This window comes from Petromyzon marinus, chromosome 85 (genome assembly GCF_048934315.1).
Source record: "Petromyzon marinus isolate PM22_M1 ecotype Great Lakes invasive population chromosome 85, UKy_Petmar_22M1.pri1.0, whole genome shotgun sequence".
NCBI classification, from domain to species: domain Eukaryota; kingdom Metazoa; phylum Chordata; class Hyperoartia; order Petromyzontiformes; family Petromyzontidae; genus Petromyzon; species Petromyzon marinus.
This window is the reverse complement of record NC_133750.1, coordinates 861321-871055: the sequence shown is the minus strand read 5'-3', so window position 1 is coordinate 871055 and position 9735 is coordinate 861321. Positions and strand designations below refer to the sequence as shown.

Below are 9735 nucleotides of genomic sequence, written 5' to 3'. Positions count from 1 at the left end.
AGGCCCTCAGCTACGGGAGTCTCAGCGAGTGTCTCTGTGTCTCTGTGTCTCTGTGTGTGTCTGTCTCACTGTGTGTGTCTCTCTGTGTCACTGTCTGTGTCTCACTGTGTGTCTCACTGTGTGTGTCTCTGTGTGTCTCTGTGTGTCTCTGTGTCTGTCTCACTGTCTCTCTGTGTGTCTCTCCCCCAGTGTGTGCAAGGCCCTCAGCTACGGGAGTCTCAGTGTGTGTGTCACTGTGTGTGTCTCACTGTCTCTGTCACTGTGTGTGTCTCTCTGTCTCACTGTCTGTGTCTCTGTGTCTCTGTGTCTATGTGTCTCTGTGTGTGTCTCTCCCCCAGTGTGTGCAAGGCCCTCAGCTACGGGAGTCTCAGCGAGTGTCTCTGTGTGTGTCTCTCTGTCTCACTGTGTGTCTCACTGTGTCTGTCTCACTGTGTGTGTCTCTGTGTGTGTATGTGTCTCTGTGTGTGTCTCACTGTGTCTGTCTCAGTGTGTGTGTCTCTGTGTGTGTCTGTCTCACTGTGTGTGTCTCTGTGTCTCTGTGTGTCTCTCACTGTCCCCCAGTGTGTGCAAGGCCCCTCAGCTACGGGAGTCTCAGCGAGTGTCTCACTGTGTGTGTCTCACTGTGTGTGTCTCACTGTGTGTGTCTCACTCTGTGTCTGTGTGTCTCCCCCAGTGTGTGCAAGGCCCTCAGCTACGGGAGTCTCAGTGTGTGTGTCTCTGTGTGTCTCACTGTGTCTCTGTGTCTCTGTGTCTCTCTGTGTGTCTCTGTGTGTGTCTCTGTGTCTCTGTGTCTCTGTGTGTCTCACTGTGTGTGTCTCTGTGTCTCTGTGTGTCTCACTGTGTGTCTCCCCCAGTGTGTGCAAGGCCCTCAGCTACGGGAGTCTCAGCGAGTGTCTCTCTGTCTCACTGTCTCTGTGTCTCTCTGTGTGTCTCTGTGTGTGTCTCTGTGTCTCTGTGTCTCTCTCTGTGTCTCCCCCAGTGTGTGCAAGGCCCTCAGCTACGGGAGTCTCAGTGTGTCACTGTGTGTGTCTCACTGTGTCTCTGTGTGTGTCTCTGTGTGTGTCTCTGTGTGTGTCTCTGTGTCTCTCTGTGTGTCTCTGTGTGTGTCTCTGTGTCTCTGTGTCTCTGTGTGTGTCTCTCCCCCAGTGTGTGCAAGGCCCTCAGCTACGGGAGTCTCAGTGTGTGTCTCTGTGTGTGTCTCTGTGTCTCTGTGTCTCACTGTGTGTGTCTCTGTGTGTGTCTCTGTGTCTCTCTGTGTGTCTCCCTCCCAGTGTGTGCAAGGCCCTCAGCTACGGGAGTCTCAGTGTGTGTCTCAGCGTGTGTCTCTGTGTCTCTGTGTCTCTGTGTGTCTCTGTGTCTCTCTGTGTCTCTGTGTGTCTCCCTCCCAGTGTGTGCAAGGCCCTCAGCTACGGGAGTCTCAGTGTGTGTCTCACTGTGTCTCTGTGTGTCACTGTGTCTCACTGTGTCTCTGTCTCCCCCAGTGTGTGCAAGGCCCTCAGCTACGGGAGTCTCAGCGTGTCACTGTGTGTGTCTCTGTGTGTGTCTCTGTGTCTCTGTGTCTCACTGTCTCTCTGTGTCTATGTGTGTGTCCCAGTGTGTGCAAGGCCCTCAGCTACGGGAGTCTCAGCGTGTGTCTCTGTGTGTCACTGTGTCTATGTCTCTCTGTGTCTATGTGTGTGTCCCAGTGTGTGCAAGGCCCTCAGCTACGGGAGTCTCAGCGAGTGTCTCTGTGTGTGTCTCTGTGTCTCTGTCTGTGTCTCACTGTGTGTCTCTGTGTGTGTCTCTGTGTCTCTGTGTGTGTCTCACTGTGTGTCTCACTGTGTGTCTCCCCCAGTGTGTGCAAGGCCCTCAGCTACGGGAGTCTCAGCGTGTCTCTGTGTGTCTCTGTGTGTGTCTCACTGTGTCTCTCTGTGTCTCACTGTCTGTGTCTCTGTGTCACTGTGTCTCTGTGTCCCAGTGTGTGCAAGGCCCTCAGCTACGGGAGTCTCAGTGTCTCTGTGTGTCTCTCTGTCTCACTGTGTGTCTCTGTGTGTCTCTGTGTGTGTCTCTGTGTGTGTCTCTGTGTCTCTGTGTGTCTATGTGTCTCCCCCAGTGTGTGCAAGGCCCTCAGCTACGGGAGTCTCAGCGAGTGTCTCTGTGTGTCTCACTGTGTGTGTCTATGTGTCTATGTGTCTCTGTGTGTCTATGTGTGTGTCCCAGTGTGTGCAAGGCCCTCAGCTACGGGAGTCTCAGCGAGTGTCTCTGTGTGTCTCTGTGTCTCTGTGTGTCTCTCTGTGTGTCTCACTGTGTCTCTGTGTGTGTCTATGTCTCTGTGTCTCCCCCAGTGTGTGCAAGGCCCTCAGCTACGGGAGTCTCAGCGTGTGTCTCTGTGTGTCTCACTGTGTGTGTCTCTGTGTGTCTCACTGTGTGTGTCTCACTGTGTGTCTCTGTGTGTCTCTCTGTGTCTATGTGTCTCACTGTGTGTCTCTCTCTGTGTCTATGTGTGTGTCCCAGTGTGTGCAAGGCCCTCAGCTACGAGAGTCTCAGTGTGTGTGTCTCTGTGTGTCTCACTGTGTCTCTGTGTGTGTCTCTGTGTCTCACTGTGTGTGTCACTGTCTCCCAGTGTGTGCAAGGCCCTCAGCTACGGGAGTCTCAGCGAGTTTTGTTGCTCCCCTCATCGCCCGGCCGCCCGTCTCCCCGGGCGATCGTCCTCGGCCCGCTCCGTCGCCACGGCGACCGGGGCCCCGGTTGCCACGGCGACCGGGGCCCCGGTTGCCGCGGCGACCGGGGCCCCGCCCCCCGGCGACGAGGGGTACCGGGGCATCGCCGTGCCGACCGACGTCAACCGCCTGTTTGTGGTGAGGGGAGAGTCAGTCAGTGAGTCAGTCAGTCACTCAGTCAGTCAGTCAGTGAGTCAATGAGTCAGTCAGTCAGTGAGTCAGTCAGTCAGTGAGTCAGTGAGTCAGTCAGTCAGTGAGTCAGTCAGTCACTCAGTCAGTCAGTCAGTGAGTTAGTCAGTGAGTGAGTGAGTCAGTCAGTGAGTGAGTGAGTGAGTCAGTCACTCAGTCAGTCAGTGAGTGAGTCAGTCAGTCAGTGAGTTAGTGAGTGAGTCAGTGAGTCAGTCAGTCAGTCAGTGAGTCAGTCAGTTACTCAGTCAGTGAGTGAGTCAGTGAGTCAGTCAGTCAGTGAGTGAGTGAGTCAGTGAGTCAGTCAGTCAGTGAGTCAGTCAGTTACTCAGTCAGTGAGTGAGTCAGTGAGTCAGTCAGTCAGTGAGTGAGTGAGTCAGTGAGTCAGTCAGTCAGTCAGTGAGTCAGTCAGTTACTCAGTCAGTCAGTGAGTCAGTCAGTGAGTCAATCAGTCAGTCAGTGAGTGAGTCAGTCACTCAGTCAGTGAGTCAGTCAATCAGTCAGTCAGTGAGTCAGTCAGTGAATCAGTCAGTGAGTCAGTCAGTGAGTCTGTCAGTGAGTCAGTCAGTCAGTGAGTGAGTGAGTGAGTCAGTCAGTGAGTGAGTCAGTCACTCAGTCAGTCAGTGAGTCAGTCAGTGAGTCAGTCAGTGAGTGAGTGAGTCACTCAGTCAGTCAGTGAGTCTGTCAGTGAGTCAGTCAGTCAGTCAGTGAGTGAGTGAGTCAGTCAGTCAGTCAGTGAGTCAGTCACTCAGTCAGTCAGTGAGTCAGTCAGTGAGTCAGTGAGTCAGTCAGTGAGTCAGTCACTCAGTCTGTCAGTGAGTCAGTGAGTCAGTCAGTCAGTCAGTCAGTGAGTCAGTGAGTGAGTCAGTGAGTCAGTGAGTCAGTCAGTGAGTAAGTGAGTCAGTGAGTCAGTCAGTGAGTGAGTGAGTCAGTCAGTGAGTGAGTAAGTCAGTCAGTGAGTGAGTGAGTCAGTCAGTGAGTGAGTCAGTCACTCAGTCAGTCAGTGAGTCAGTCAGTGAGTCAGTCAGTGAGTCAGTCAGTGAGTCAGTCACTCAGTCAGTCAGTGAGTCAGTCAGTCAGTCAGTGAGTGAGTCAGTGAGTGAGTCAGTGAGTCAGTGAGTCAGTCAGGGAGTGAGTGAGTCAGTCAGTGAGTCAGTCAGTGAGTGAGTGAGTGAGTCAGTCAGTGAGTGAGTCAGTCAGTCAGTCAGTGAGTGTGTCAGTCAGTCAGTGAGTGAGTCAGTCACTCAGTCAGTCAGTGAGTCAGTCAGTGAGTTAGTCAGTCAGTCAGTGAGTCAGTGAGTGAGTGAGTCATTCAGTGAGTCAGTCAGTGAGTCAGTGAGTCAGTCACTCAGTCAGTCAGTGAGTCAGTAAGTCAGTCAGTCAGTCAGTGAGTCAGTAAGTCAGTCAGTGACTTAGTCAGTCACTCAGTCAGTCAGTCAGTCACTCAGTCAGTCACTCAGTCAGTCACTCAGTCAGTAAGTTAGTCAGTGAGTCAGTCAGTGAGTCACTCAGTGAGTCAGTCAGTCAGTGAGTCAGTCACTCAGTCAGTCAGTCAGTGAGTCAGTCAGTCAGTCACTCAGACACTCAGTCAGTCACTCAGTCAGTGAGTCAGTGAGTCAGTCAGTGAGTCAGTCAGTCAGTGAGTCAGTCAGTGAGTCAGTCAGTCAGTGAGTCAGTCAGTGAGTCAGTCAGTGAGTCAGTCAGTGAGTCAGTCAGTGAGTGAGTGAGTCAGTCAGTCAGTGAGTCAGTGAGTCAGTCACTCAGTCAGTCAGTGAGTCAGTCAGTCAGTGAGTCAGTCAGTGAGTGAGTCAGTGAGTCAGTCAGTGAGTCAGTCAGTGAGTCAGTCACTCAGTCAGTCAGTGAGTCAGTCAGTGAGTCAGTGAGTCAGTCACTCAGTCAGTCAGTCAGTCAGTGAGTCAGTCAGTCAGTCAGTGAGTCAGTAAGTCAGTCAGTGACTGAGTCAGTCACTCAGTCAGTCAGTCACTCAGTCAGTCACTCAGTCAGTCACTCAGTCAGTCAGTGAGTCAGTCAGTGAGTCACTCAGTGAGTCAGTCAGTCAGTGAGTCAGTCACTCAGTCAGTCAATCAGTCAGTGAGTCAGTGAGTCAGTCAGTCAGTGAGTCAGTCAGTGAGTCAGTCACTGAGTCAGTCAGTGAGTCAGTCAGTCAGTGAGTCAGTCAGTGAGTCAGTCAGTCAGTCAGTGAGTCACTCAGTCAGTGAGTCAGTCAGTGAGTCAGTGAGTCAGTCAGTGAGTCAGTCAGTGAGTCAGTCAGTGAGTCAGTCAGTCACTCAGTCAGTCAGTCAGTCACTCAGTGAGTCACTCACTCAGTCAGTCAGTCAGTCAGTCACTCAGTCAGTTAGTCAGTGAGTGAGTCAGTCACTCAGTCAGTCACTCAGTGAGTCAGTCAGTGAGTCAGTCAGTGAGTCAGTGAGTCAGTCAGTCACTCAGTCAGTCAGTCACTCAGTCAGTCAGTCACTCAGTCAGTCAGTCAGACAGTCAGTCAGTGAGTCAGTCAGTGAGTCAGTCAGTCACTCAGTCAGTCAGTCACTCAGTCAGTCAGTCAGTGAGTTAGTCAGTGAGTCAGTCGCTCAGTCAGTCAGTCGCTCACTCAGTCAGTCAGTCAGTCACTCAGTCACTCAGTCAGTCAGTGAGTCAGTCAGTGAGTCAGTCAGTCAGTCGGTCAGTCAGTCACTCAGTCAGTCAGTGAGTCAGTCAGTTAATCACTCAGTCAGTCAGTCACTCAGTCAGTCACTCAGTCAGTCAGTGAGACAGTCAGTCAGTGAGTCAGTCAGTGAGTCAGTCAGTTAGTCAGTCAGTCAGTCAGTCACTCAGTCAGTCAGTTAGTGAGTCAGTGACTCAGTCAGTCAGTGAGTCAGTCAGTGAGTCAGTCAGTCACTCAGACAGTCAGTCAGTCAGTCAGCCACTCAGTCAGTCAGTCACTCAGTCAGTCACTCAGTCAGTCACTCAGTCAGTCACTCACTCAGTCAGTCACTCAGTCAGTCAGTCACTCAGTCACTCAGTCACTCAGTCAGTCAGTGAGTCAGTCACTCAGTCACTCAGTCAGTCAGTCACTCAGTCAGTCAGTCACTCAGTCAGTCAGTCAGTGAGACAGTCAGTCAGTCACTCAGTCAGTCAGTCGCTCAGTCAGTTACTCAGTCACTCACCCACTCACTCACTCACTCACCCACCCACTCACTCACTCACCCACTCACTCACCCACTCACTCACTCACCCACTCACTCACTCACCCACCCACTCACTCACTCACCCACTCATTCACCAACTCACTCACTCACTCACCCACTCACTCACCCAATCTCTCACTCACTCACCCACTCACCCACCCACTCACCCACTCACTCACCCACTCACTCACTCACCCCACCCACCCACCCACTCACCCACCCACCCACCCACTCACCCACCCACTCACTCACTCACCCACCCACCCACCCACTCACCCACCCACTCACTCACCCACTCACCCACTCACTCACTCACTCACCCACTCACTCACTCACTCACCCACTCACTCACTCACCCACCCACTCACTCACTCACCCACTCTCCACTCACCCACCCACTCACTCACTCACTCACCCACCCACTCACTCACTCACCCACTCTCCCACTCACTCACCCACTCAATCACCCACTCAATCACCCACCCACTCACTCACCCACTCACTCATTCACCCACTCACCCACTCACCCACACACTCACCCACTCACCCACCCACTCACCCACTCACCCACTCACTCACCCACTCACTCACTCACTCACCCACCCATTCACTCACTCACTCACCCACTCACCCACTCACTCACCCACTCACCCACTCACCCACTCACTCACTCACCCACTCACCCACTCACTCACTCACCCACTCACTCACCCACTCACTCACTCACTCACCCACTCACTCACTCACCCACTCACTCACCCACTCACTCACTCACTCACGCACTCACCCACCCACTCACTCATTCACTCACTCACCCACTCACTCACTCACTCACCCACTCACCCACTCACTCCCACTCACCCACTCACTCACTCACCCACTCACCCACTCACTCACTCACCCCACTCACTCACCCACTCACCCACTCACTCACCCACTCACTCACTCACTCACCCACTCACTCACTCACCCACTCACTCACCCACTCACTCACTCACCCACTCACCCACCCACTCACTCACTCACTCACCCACTCACTCACTCACTCACCCACTCACTCACACACTCACTCACTCACTCACCCACTCACCCACTCACCCACCCACTCACCCACCCACTCACCCACTCACTCACCCACCCACTCACTCACTCACCCACCCACCCACCCACTCACTCACCCACCCACCCACCCACTCACTCACCCACTCACCCACCCACCCACTCACTCACCCACCACTCACCCACCCACTCACCCACTCACTCACCCACTCACTCACCCACTCACTCACTCACTCACTCACCCACTCACCCACCCACTCACTCACCCACTCACTCACCCACTCACTCACTCACCCACTCACCCACTCACCCACCACCCACCCACTCACTCACCCACCCACTCACCCACCCACTCACCCACGCACTCACCCACTCACTCACCCACTCACTCACTCACCCACTCACCCACCCACTCACTCACCACTCACTGCACTCACTCACTCACTCACTCACTCACCCACTCACCCACTCACCCACCCACTCACCCACCCACCCACCGACTCACTCACTCACTCACCCACCCACTCACTCACTCACTCACCCACTCACTCACCCACTCACTCACTCACCCACTCACCCACCCACCCACTCACCACCCACCCACTCACCCACCCACTCACTCACCCACCCACCCACCCACCGACTCACTCACTCACTCACCCACTCACTCACCCACTCACTCACCCACTCACCCACCCACCCACCCACTCACTCACTCACCCACTCACTCACTCACTCCACCCACTCACCCACTCACCCACCCACTCACCCACCCACTCACCCACTCACTCACCCACCCACTCACCCACCCACTCACTCACTCACCCACCCACCCACCCACTCACTCACCCACTCACCCACCCACTCACTCACCCACCCACTCACCCACCCACTCACCCACTCACTCACCCACTCACTCACCCACTCACTCACTCACCCACTCACCCACCCACTCACTCACCCAATCACTCACCCACTCACTCACTCACCCACTCACCCACTCACCCACCCACTCACCCACCCACCCACCGACTCACTCACTCACTCACCCACCCACTCACCCACTCACTCACCCACTCACTCACCCACCCACCCACCCACCCACCCACTCACTCACCCACCCACCCACCCACTCACCCACCCACCCACTCACCCACCCACTCACTCACCCACCCACCCACCCACCGACTCACTCACTCACTCACCCACTCACTCACCCACTCACCCACCCACCCACCCACTCACTCACCCACTCACCCATCCACCCACCCACTCACCCACCCACCCACCCACCCACCTACTCACTCACCCACCCACCCACTCACCCACCCACCCACTCACCCACCCACCCACCCACTCACCCACCCTCTCACTCACCCACCCACCCACCCACCGACTCACTCACCCACTCACTCACCCACCCACCCACCCACTCACTCACCCACACCACCCACTCACCCACCCACCCACTCACCCACTCACTCACCCACCCACTCACCCACCCACTCACTCACTCACTCACCCACCACTCACCCACCCACCCACTCACCCACCCACCCACTCACCCACCCACCCACTCACTCACTCACCCACCCACTCACACACCCACTCACTCACCCACTCACCCACCCACTCACTCACCCACTCACTCACTCACCCACCCACCCACTCACCCACTCACTCACCCACTCACTCACTCACTCACCCACCCACCCACTCACTCACCCACCCACTCACCCACCCACCCACCCACTCACTCACCCACTCACTCACCCACCCACCCACCCACTCACCCACCCACTCACCCACCCACCCACCCACTCACTCACCCACCCACTCACCCACCCACTCACTCACTCACCCACCCACTCACCCACTCACTCACCCACTCACTCACCCACTCACTCACTCACCCACCCACCCACTCACTCACTCACCCACCCACTCACTCACTCACTCACCCACTCACTCACTCACCCACTCACCCACCCACCCACCCACTCACCCACCCACTCACTCACCCACCCACCCACCCACCGACTCACTCACTCACTCACCCACTCACTCACCCACTCACTCACCCACTCACCCACCCACCCACCCACTCACTCACTCACCCACTCACTCACTCACTCACCCACTCACCCACTCACCCACCCACCTCACCCACCCACTCACCCACTCACTCACCCACCCACTCACCCACCCACTCACTCACTCACCCACCCACCCACCCACTCACTCACCCACTCACCCACCCACTCACTCACCCACCCACTCACCCACTCACTCACCCACTCACTCACCCACTCACTCACTCACCCACTCACCCACCCACTCACTCACCCAATCACTCACCCACTCACTCACTCACCCACTCACCCACTCACCCACCCACTCACCCACCCACCCACCGACTCACTCACTCACTCACCCACCCACTCACCCACTCACTCACCCACTCACTCACCCACCCACCCACCCACTCACTCACCCACCCACCCACCCACTCACCCACCCACCCACTCACCCACCCACTCACTCACCCACCCACCCACCCACCGACTCACTCACTCACTCACCCACTCACTCACCCACTCACCCAC

The 9735-nt window shown here is 55.7% G+C and overlaps 1 protein-coding gene across 1 annotated transcript in view; it reads left to right on the top strand.

Moving 5' to 3' along the window:
* Positions 1 to 2578: 2578 nt before the first annotated feature.
* Positions 2579 to 9735, top strand: part of LOC142907908 (rapamycin-insensitive companion of mTOR-like) — a 33036-nt gene continuing 25879 nt past the window's right edge. Inside the window, exon 1 of the mRNA XM_076057834.1 lies at positions 2579 to 2837. The gene's annotated coding sequence lies outside the window, so the exon portion shown is untranslated. The remainder of the gene's footprint in view (positions 2838 to 9735) is intronic.